At 38.1% G+C, this 10229-nt stretch overlaps 1 long non-coding RNA gene across 1 annotated transcript in view; it reads right to left on the bottom strand.

The window, feature by feature from the left end:
• LOC138043578 (uncharacterized) overlaps positions 1 to 9626 on the bottom strand; it is a 9770-nt gene extending 144 nt beyond the window's left edge. The window contains exons 1-3 of the long non-coding RNA XR_011131287.1: positions 9175 to 9626; positions 5417 to 5471; positions 1 to 4311 (exon numbers count right to left, since the gene is read on the bottom strand). The exon at positions 1 to 4311 is cut by the window's left edge and continues 144 nt beyond it. This is a non-coding gene — a long non-coding RNA (uncharacterized lncRNA). The remainder of the gene's footprint in view (positions 4312 to 5416; positions 5472 to 9174) is intronic.
• Between the last annotated feature and the right edge of the window lie 603 nt (positions 9627 to 10229).

The raw sequence follows: 10229 nt of genomic DNA, 5'->3' as shown, positions 1-10229 counted from the left end.
ATAAATTCAATACAAATAAGGAAGACATATATATCTCTGGAATTAAATTGGCACACTGAAACAAATTAACCACATGGATCACCTGCATGGTTACACCTACTTTTCAAGTTACATTGAACTGTATGACGCGTGCCACCCACCAGTTCAGATGAAAAATACTACATAGCATACTATAACAAATTAACTGCATGGTTAGACCTACTTTTCAAGTTACATAGAACTGTATGAGGCGTGCCACCCGACAGTCCTGATGAAAAATATTACACAGCATACTATAACAAATTAACTGCATGGTTAGACCTACTTTTCAAGTTACATTGAACTGTATGAGGTGTGCCACCTGCCAGTCCAACTGAAAAATACTACATAGCATACTATAACAAATTAACTGCATGGTTACACCTACTTTTCAAGTTACATTGAACTGTACGAGGCGTGCCACCCGCCAGTTCAACTGAAAAATATTACATAGCATACTATAACAAAATTAATTAACTGTATGGTTAGACCTACTGTTCAAGTTACATCGAACTGTATAAGGTGTGCCACCCGTCAGTTCAGATGAAAAATACTACATAACTGTAGCACTCTATAACAAATTAACTGCATGGTTAGACCTACTTTTCAAGTTAAATCGAACTATATGAGGTGTGCCACCCGCCAGTTCAGATGAAAAATATTACATAGCATACTATAACAAATTACCTGCATGGTTAGACCTACTTTTCAAGTTACATCGAACTGTATGAGGCGTGCCACCCGCCAGTTCAGATGGGTAATACTAGGATACTACAAGAAATTAACCAAATAGATTACCTGCATAGTTAGACCTACTTCTCAAGTTAAATCGAACTGTATGAGGTGTACCACCCGCCAGTTCAGATGAAAAATACTACATGTACATAGCATACTATGACAAATTAACTGCATGGTTACACCTACTTTTCAAGTTACATTGAACTGTATGAGGCGTGCCACCCGCCAGTTCAGATGAAAAATACTACATAGCATACTATAACAAATTAACTGCATGGTTAGACCTACTTTTCAAGTTAAATCGAACTATATGAGGTGTGCCACCCGCCAGTTCAGATGAAAAATATTACATAGCATACTATAACAAATTAACTGCATGGTTAGACCTACTTTTCAAGTTAAATCTAACTGTATGAGGTGCACCACCCGCCAGTTCAGATGAAAAATACTACATGTACATAGCATACTATGACAAATTAACTGCATGGTTACACCTACTTTTCAAGTTACATTGAACTGTATGAGGCGTGCCACCCGCCAGTTCAGATGAAAAATATTACATAGAATACTATAACAAATTAACTGCATGGTTAGACCTACTTTTCAAGTTAAATCGAACTATATGAGGTGTGCCACCCGCCAGTTCAGATGAAAAATATTACATAGCATACTATAACAAATTACCTGCATGGTTAGACCTACTTTTCAAGTTACATCGAACTGTATGAGGCGTGCCACCCGCTAGTTCAGATGGGTAATACTAGGATACTACAAGAAATTAACCAAATAGATTACCTGCATAGTTAGACCTACTTCTCAAGTTAAATCGAACTGTATGAGGTGTACCACCCGCCAGTTCAGATGAAAAATACTACATGTACATAGCATACTATGACAAATTAACTGCATGGTTACACCTACTTTTCAAGTTACATTGAACTGTATGAGGCGTGCCACCCGCCAGTTCAGATGAAAAATATTACATAGCATACTATAACAAATTAACTGCATGGTTACAACTACTTTTAGAGTTACATTGAACTGTATGAGGCGTGCCACCTGCCAGTTCAACTGAAAAATACTACATAGCATACTATAACAAATTAACTGCATGGTTAGACCTACTTTTCAAGTTACATCGAACTGTATGAGGTGTGCCACCCGCCAGTTCAGATGAAAAATACTACATAGCATACTTTGACAAATTAACTGCATGGTTAGAACTACTTTTCAAGTGAAATCGAACTGTATGAGGCGTGCCACCTGCCAGTTCAGATGAAATATACTACATGGCATACTATGACAAATAATAATTAACTGCATGGTTAGACCTACTTTTCAAGTTACATTGAACTGTATGAGGCGTGCCACCTGCCAGTTCAACTGAAAAATATTACATAGCATACTATAACAAAATTAATTAACTGCATGGTTAGACCTACTTTTAAAGTTAAATCGAACTGTATGAGGTATGCCACCCGCCAGTTCAGGTGAAAAATACTACATACAGTGCAGCTCGGAGATAAGCGAACCAAAATATACGCAAAAAACGCGGATGCGTGTCAACACATACGCAAAAAGGCTCATTAGTATTTATGAGCTCTCCTTTTGTCTTTCTTTTGTTGCCTTGTCTTCGTTTTTTCTCAATCGTTTCCGGTGTGGTGAATGTGGAAATAATTTACGTGTTCGTTGGTCGGTGAGTCACTAAAAGAGCAAAAAATCTCACCAGCGCAAAGTCCTTCTGGCTAGATATTTGTGTTTTAAAGCCCAAAAAAGAAAAAAATATGATCAAGCTTACTTTTGGAGAAATATAAACCTATCGACAGACGGCACACAAGAACCTTTTTAACATCAAAATTTACATGAAAGCGTTGAGAGCGATAATACAGTATCAAAACAAACTTCGTACCCTTACATCCGTTTAGTCGTAAACTAAAAACACAACTCTTTAGCAAAGGGGACATCATTAGCAGTTTTGTACAGAAATTCATCGTAAGGCTGAGAATTTTTCAGCTTGAGTTGTTTTGTTGTAAATGCAGCAGCAGCAGCAACGAATGATTTTTTGGCGTGGATTTTCAGCGCGACAGTGAAGTAAAACACAGTTGCCGACACGTGACAAACACGATTTTAATTCATGTAATATTCACATCTTCAGCTCTGTTGGGAATGATTTTCTGATTTCAACGGGTACAGTGCTTTCACTTCAAACGCAAAATTTTTCTTCCAAGGGTCAATGGATGCGCTGATCACATTTATTTGGTATTTCTAAGGAAAAGTATTCGGTTAAATTTGGGCACGCGCCGGCGAGAGCTAGGCCATCGTGATGTGATTCGGGGCATACTCCGCTGATTCAAACGGTGAAATGCTCTCAGTTCAAAGAAAATATTTGTAAAAAAACTTTATATGATATGTCGATCGCATTTATTTGATTTTTCTGCATGGAAAAATTGGACTTTTTTCCACGCATCGGTAAAAGGTTATCGTGAAATGACTGTAACGCGTCACGGCAAACACTGACAAAAATCATGGCTTCAATTTTTCGGGGCATAATTTGCAGATTTAATTTCGCTCGTCTTTCGAGACCTTTGTTGCATTTAAAGGATATTAAACTTCGAAATAATGCCCTGTGGATGTTTTCATCGGCGGCATTTGCGGATCGAAATTGATTAGTAATCAAAGCGACATACATGCAAATGCAAATTTTCGACTTGTCGGCAGTCACGCAATTTATTCTTTTGTCTTCGTAAACAATAACAGGAAAAGCAAAATTACGGTTATGAATAACAAAGGCACAAACGCGTATACGATACGAAATTTTAGACGCGTCAAAAAAAACGCGTATACGCGTATTGCGTGCGTTTATTTTGCGTCTGCGTTGTTCGCTTATCTCCGAGCGGCACTGTAGCATACTATGACAAATAATAATTAACTGCATGGTTAGACCTACTTTTCAAGTTACATTGAACTGTATGAGGCACGCCACCTGCCAGTTCAAATGAAAAATACTGCAGACTTTCCTAAAACAAATTTACTGCATGTAATTGAATACTAGTACTTAAATTACATTGATCTTTTAATGATTGTTGCCACATGCAAATGTGTTTATTAGAGAGCTATCACTTGTGTTTGATATACATGTACATGTAATTACCACTTAAAGATGACTGACAATTTCCTCAGACTCAAGGGACAGTAAAATCTATCTTGATTTTCGTCAAAAAACTTACAGTATATGAACAGAGAAGTCACTGATTTTTGCACTGAACATCTCTCCCTTATGTTCATCCAGTTCAATGTGAGTGTGTTCGACTTAATTACCTGATGTCTGTAACAAATTCACTTGACCCTAATAATGTTCACAAGGTGTATCCAGAATGGCAATGAAACCTCTACCCACCAAGTTTTGACACAAAGACATCAATAATTATTCACAATTGCATCACAATTTGCAGTCAGAACTGTCTGCTTCTTGCATCTCAGGAAAATTCCTCCAAATAAATTTCAATCAACAATTTCCTTCAGCACTGCATCTTGTGGTTGAGGTACATGTAGGCCCTGGAACCAATTTATATAATTTCATTTCAATGAATGATGTAACAAATCACTTTGCCATTCATAAGGTCCTGTGTAAGCTCCTGTGTAAGTGAAACTGAATGATAAAGCTAAAGGAATTATTGCAAGAAACATGCATCTTACAAGTTAGAATCTTGTAGGAATCTCACAAGACCTTAAGTTTGTTGCAAGAGTCTTAGGGTGCATTCGATTGACCGTATTCCGGAGGAGGAGTACATAGAATATAAGAGTCTTCGTTTTTACAGAGATTCACATTAAAATTGTCAAACAAATGCTAACACACTATTTTAAACATATCTTTATTATCCTTGTTGCTTCAAAACGCTAGACATACCGTTTTAAATCATCACTCCAAGTGCTCTTGTTCCAGAATAGGGTCAACTGAACACGCCCTTAGTTAAGTAATAAGATAAGATCTTGTTAAGAAACCTAACAAGAATATTGGTAAGATCTTTATAAGATTTCCACCTGGGTGACTGCCATTGTTTTGAACAAGAATTTTCCTTCATGATATTTGATTATTCCATGAGCATGCATTAGATATGACAGATAGCCAACGAGGTGCAAAGCCCCCCAAGTTGGCTAATCAAGATGTAATTTTTTCATATCCAACAATCGTGAATGGAATAATAATGTTTTATTAAAAACGCCCCCAAAATAGAGAGAACTCTTACCGACTTTATTGTGTAACTTCATATTTTTAGCTGACATGTACGGTTTCCATAATTTTGTAGAGCATGGTCTATTATGCGCCGATCAAATCGAAACGGGCATTTGACTATCTTCTGTGCCTGGGGAGTGAGGAATTTGGAAGTTTTGAGTTGATCGGCGCTTTAGCTCATATACCACAATGAATTCTGTTATACGATGAATTGTGTCATACAATGATCAAGTTTTTGATATTTATTAGACATGTACTATAATTATGTATCAACATTAATGTTGATAGACATCACAAAATCAACATACAGTCTCAATTCGAATGAGTGCGCAAGACAATTTATCTTATTGGTCTCTGCGCAGTGTATGTAGTGTTTCCGTGGTACTTTTAAAAATACAAGAGTTTCCTTAAATAAAGGTTGCCTACCTTTTAGAAAATCTCCACCTGCCCTGTTTAGCTGCCATAGACCTAATGCATTGCCCTGAAACAAAATATGAACATATAAAAACCCTACAAGGTCAGCTTCATGACCCGACATAATGGTTATGGTAGGAGCTGTGGAAATTTGATCCACTGGAATTCCTTGTTGACACCCTGTCTTACAAACTTATCTGGAAGCCTGTGACAATCTCCCAAAGTGTCCACCTTTACAAACTGACCATTTTGTACATGTAATAAAATCAATAATAAAAACAAATTGCGATTTTGAGACGGCAATACCAAATTATATTGACGGCTAGTTGGGAGAAAATATATTCCGTATTGGGTGGAGTCATGAAGCGACGGAGCCCAATACGGAATAGATTTTCTCCCAACGCCGTCAATATAATGTGGTATTGCTGTCTCAAAATCGCAATTAGTTTTGTATCGCGATCCATCATTTATAAGGATAAATAAAACTGTAAACTAATCAACCCGCGCCTGATCAAAATTTCTCTCTACCGGCGAAACATATTTGTTTGTGTACGTCAGCAACCCAATTCAGTGCAACAAAGTCAATTTCAACATTAGAACCAATCACAGGCCGCAAAAGGGAGACCGCAACACCACGGAGCAACACCACGAAATATTGACGGCTCGCGGATAGGCAAAACTACATGTATAAGAAGATCGCGATACTTATTATTTATTGTTAAATTTTTCATAATTTCGTATAGATGTCTGAATTAGTGTTTGAAGGGTACAACTCAAAACTACTTTTGTATTTCACTCATAAATTTGCTCTTTTTTTTAGGGTGCCTGGGCATAAAGCACTCAAAGCACTATTTAGTGAGATTTCCCATATCCAATTAAAACAGTGGAGCAATCATGCCAAAAATTGTCCCTTAAAACAAAAGTTTTGAGATATAACAATTTCTCAAGATGGCTTTTTGTGTAATGTTATGAATTAGATTAAGTACTCATCAAATAAAATGTGAGGTTTTGGTGGGAGAAATTGAAATATCAACTGCATCACAATATGATTGGTATAATTATTTAGATCGCTACAACAAGTTGCAAAATTGTTGAGACACTTTCATAAAAAAACTCCTTTTCTAGCTTCCAATGCCCGCCGTATCTAGAATTTAAACCATTCCCACTTCCTCTCCCCTCTCCCCCTTTCAATGTTGACTGCTGAAGTTCCCAACATTTTTTTGTCTTGCTAGCAACACTGATTAGGGGGGGAGGGGGGCTGCAGTGTGAGAGATAATAGGGAAATTAATAACGGCCCAAGAAGGTGAAGTGTCTCCACTATTTTTGCAACTTCTTGTCTGAATGATTACAATAATTTTGCCAGTCCGGATTTGACTCCTATAGGGAAACGTTTCAACGTAGAAAAGCAGGAACTAAAGAAACAATCATTAACTATCGTATAAGCTCTGAAACATTTAAGAAGTTCGCACGCGAAGTGCAAAGCACATTGTACCAAACACAAAAGGATATTAATTATTGACATACGGTAGCATCGATTTTCGTTTGTTTGGACTTATCATCGCTAACAGAAGACTCCGTACCAAATACTAAAGCGAGCAAAGTATTTTGCACTGCAGATCTGATGCTCCGAAAGTTACACATGGCTAGTATTATGTAACACAATACCATTTATTGTGTTTCTTGGTGACGTCAACCAGGATGATGGCGTTACAGTTGAAAATCGTATCTTCGAGGAAACAGCACAATTCAACTAGTACTTTCTTTTCTAATCAATCCAATACATTACCAGATGATTTGTAATAAAGTTCACACAGTTAGAAATCCTGTACATATCGTCTATTCCATTTACCAACGGTCTACCATCCAAGCACGGTCTACCATCGCAACAGCAAGAAATATGATATCATATTATTTTCTCAGTGAAAAGTTGTGGTAGACTGTGTAGATCGTTTCATATAAATGTCATAATGTGTAGCCGGTGCAAATTTGTTGCCTTCTGTATCTCATTGTGAAACAAATCTCGCAAAGGATTTAGCACAATCGGGTGCTTTCTTTTGATCATTGTGCTCAGTCAGTCATTCCAAAGAACATGGAATTAGCCTGTACCCGACACGTCACTTAGAAGACTTGCTAGTAAGCGTTACCAATCCCTTCTCTGGAAGCAGACTAGCGCGAAAGCGATCAGTAATGTTACAAATGAACCTCTATGAAAATGTATCTTTGTTTAACAATGTTTTCTAAGAATTGATTTTTCGGAAAGTGGATGTTCCCTTTAAATGGCATGCGGTCGCAGTTAAAGGAGAGGTTGTGTCTGTTTCTCATTCGTAAACAACAGCTAATTTCGTACATGTTGCGCGTACTTTAGATGTCATGTGTCGACCGAAATATAGGTGTTTAAGGCAAATTATTTCCAAATCGGTTCCAGGATATCTCTAGCGTACTTTAAAAAGCGAAAGGATGGAAATCACACCTTTTTGTGTACCAAATTATGTGTATTTTCGACTTGACTCACAGAAAGCACTGAAATGACTTCAAATTATGTCATACCGAAACCCCGCCAAAATCCAGTTTATCGCTGGCCATTTTCCATTCACAGCAGATCAGAGAATTAAACCCTTTTTTTTGGAAACACCATATTAAACGCAATTGATAGACGCCTTCCCGTTCCAATAAACAAGGTGACCGTATGCCAATACCGTCACAACCAACTCAGACAACAAGTTGCAAAATTGTTGAGACACTTTCATAAAAAAACTCCTTTTCTAGCTTCCAATGCCCGCCGTATCTAGAATTTAAACCATTCCCACTTCCTCTCCCCCTTTCAATGTTGACTGCTGAAGTTCCCAACATTTTTTTGTCTTGCTAGATACACTGATAAGGGGGGAGGGGGGCTGCAGTGTGAGAGATAATAGGGAAATTAATAACGGCCCAAGAAGGTGAAGTGTCTCCACTATTTTTGCAACTTGTTGTAGCTCTAGTAAGTAACAGTACATGTACATGTATGGTAGCTTTATAATGTTTCGTGAAAAATGCTAGTAATGCAAATGCTTTTGAGTGGTCTACTACTCCACAACACAATTGATTTTTTTTGTTAAGGCTCACATACATGTACATGCAAACAAGCAAGTGACAAGTAACAAGCGAGAAAGCTTGTATACTATGTCATAGGAAATAGTTACATATCACCCTGCACAAGCAATGTGGAATACAGCCGAATATACACTGTGCAGTTATTGACTGATTGGTTAAATCTTTTTATGATTTGGTACAAAGGGCTTCACATTACTGGACAAGTCATGTGACATTGTTTGGACATGAGAAACCAGTGAAGGTAAAGTACATGTAGATATACAGGTGACAAGGGAGTAACTACAGAACAACTTGCCACTATTGTGTTCTTGTAGTGGCACCGTTTGAAGAACAAGGAATCTGCAAGTGGCGAATAAGGTCAATAAGGGGGTGGGTATACAGAGATCCATATATTAATCACCTATTTGTTATTACATGTATTGTTATTACCTTAAATGGCATTAATACAATATAAAGTGAAACTATTAAGGGAGTAGGTCTGCAAAAGCAATGACTGTGCTGAGGCCCTCCTTGGCGTTTTGGCGAAAAATGACAAAATGTCCTAGGGAACAAGGCGACAGAAACAATTTTAGGGAGCAAAAAGCTGGGAACAAGTAACTTGGGGTAAAAGGGAACAAGATTTTAAAATTTTAAGCCATTTAAACCTAAATCAGGTTTGTATCAGTAAGATGACGACTTACCGAAAACTCCTCCGGCAGTCTTTTGCTTTTCGGATCTTTTGAATCTTCCCGCCCATTTGCTAACTGTAGTAGCTGTTCGGCCAGGCCACCCTTGTTCCAAACGTTCGTAGAACAACTCCGTTTACGTTTTGAAGAAGGCCTCTATTTTTGTCATGAAGTCTTCACCGATTAACCCTTTCGGAGACTGTCTGAGGTTGAATCATGTCACTGGCGTGTTTGTGGCGAATGCTGATACCCGTGGACGACCTTCTGACCTGAATTGTCGTTGCCCTTTCTTCCGTATTTCATCGATGCTTACTGGGTTTATTTGGTGGAATGCGTGCTATTTCACCCGCACAAAATATTAAGGAATCGCAAAGATCCAATTCTGATCGTCCAACAAGGGAAAAAGAGAGGAAGAGCACATTGATCGCCCGCGCGAATATCAAACCGATAATTCTCAAACCGATCTCGTTCCCAGGGCCTTTGCGGCGGGGCAATTCAAAATGGCGGACAAAGTTGTTGAATCATGTAATTATTGTGAAATGTCCACAATCCTTCTCTCTATGCCAACATCCAACCAAATTCATCCAACCACAACCCGTTGCGAGCCTAGTGCGATTCCTGGGGCGCTTTCATTTTGTGTGGAAAAACTGGGGAGAATTTTCTGCTTAAAGGAGCAGAGCAAATTTCCTCAATCAAAATATGGAGGAGCATGGTAATGGTAAAGGTTAAGTCTTCTTACTGGCCTCTACTACTTTCTCAATCTCATTCTGTGCTGGGTATGACTCCTATATCGAATTCACATGTTATTTGCATGTTATTTACGAAGGCCTTGCTTTACATGTCATTTACACTGATTCATCCCAGCAATTTACATGAAATTTACACACAAAATCACTGTTGCCCCGTCCACACGTATCCGGAGATTTTTGTATCCGCAAATTTTTTTATGCGGATACAAAAATATCTGCGTCCACACGTAGCGTATACGAATCGTATACGACCGTCCGCACGTATCCGATTCGGATTAGTCAACAGATCATGCGGAAAAAGACTGGTTCTGATACTGTGAC

Source organism: Montipora capricornis, chromosome 3 (assembly GCF_036669925.1).
Source record: "Montipora capricornis isolate CH-2021 chromosome 3, ASM3666992v2, whole genome shotgun sequence".
NCBI lineage: Eukaryota > Metazoa > Cnidaria > Anthozoa > Scleractinia > Acroporidae > Montipora > Montipora capricornis.
The sequence above is the reverse complement of the archived record's forward strand: the minus strand, read 5'-3'. Positions and strand labels throughout refer to the sequence as shown.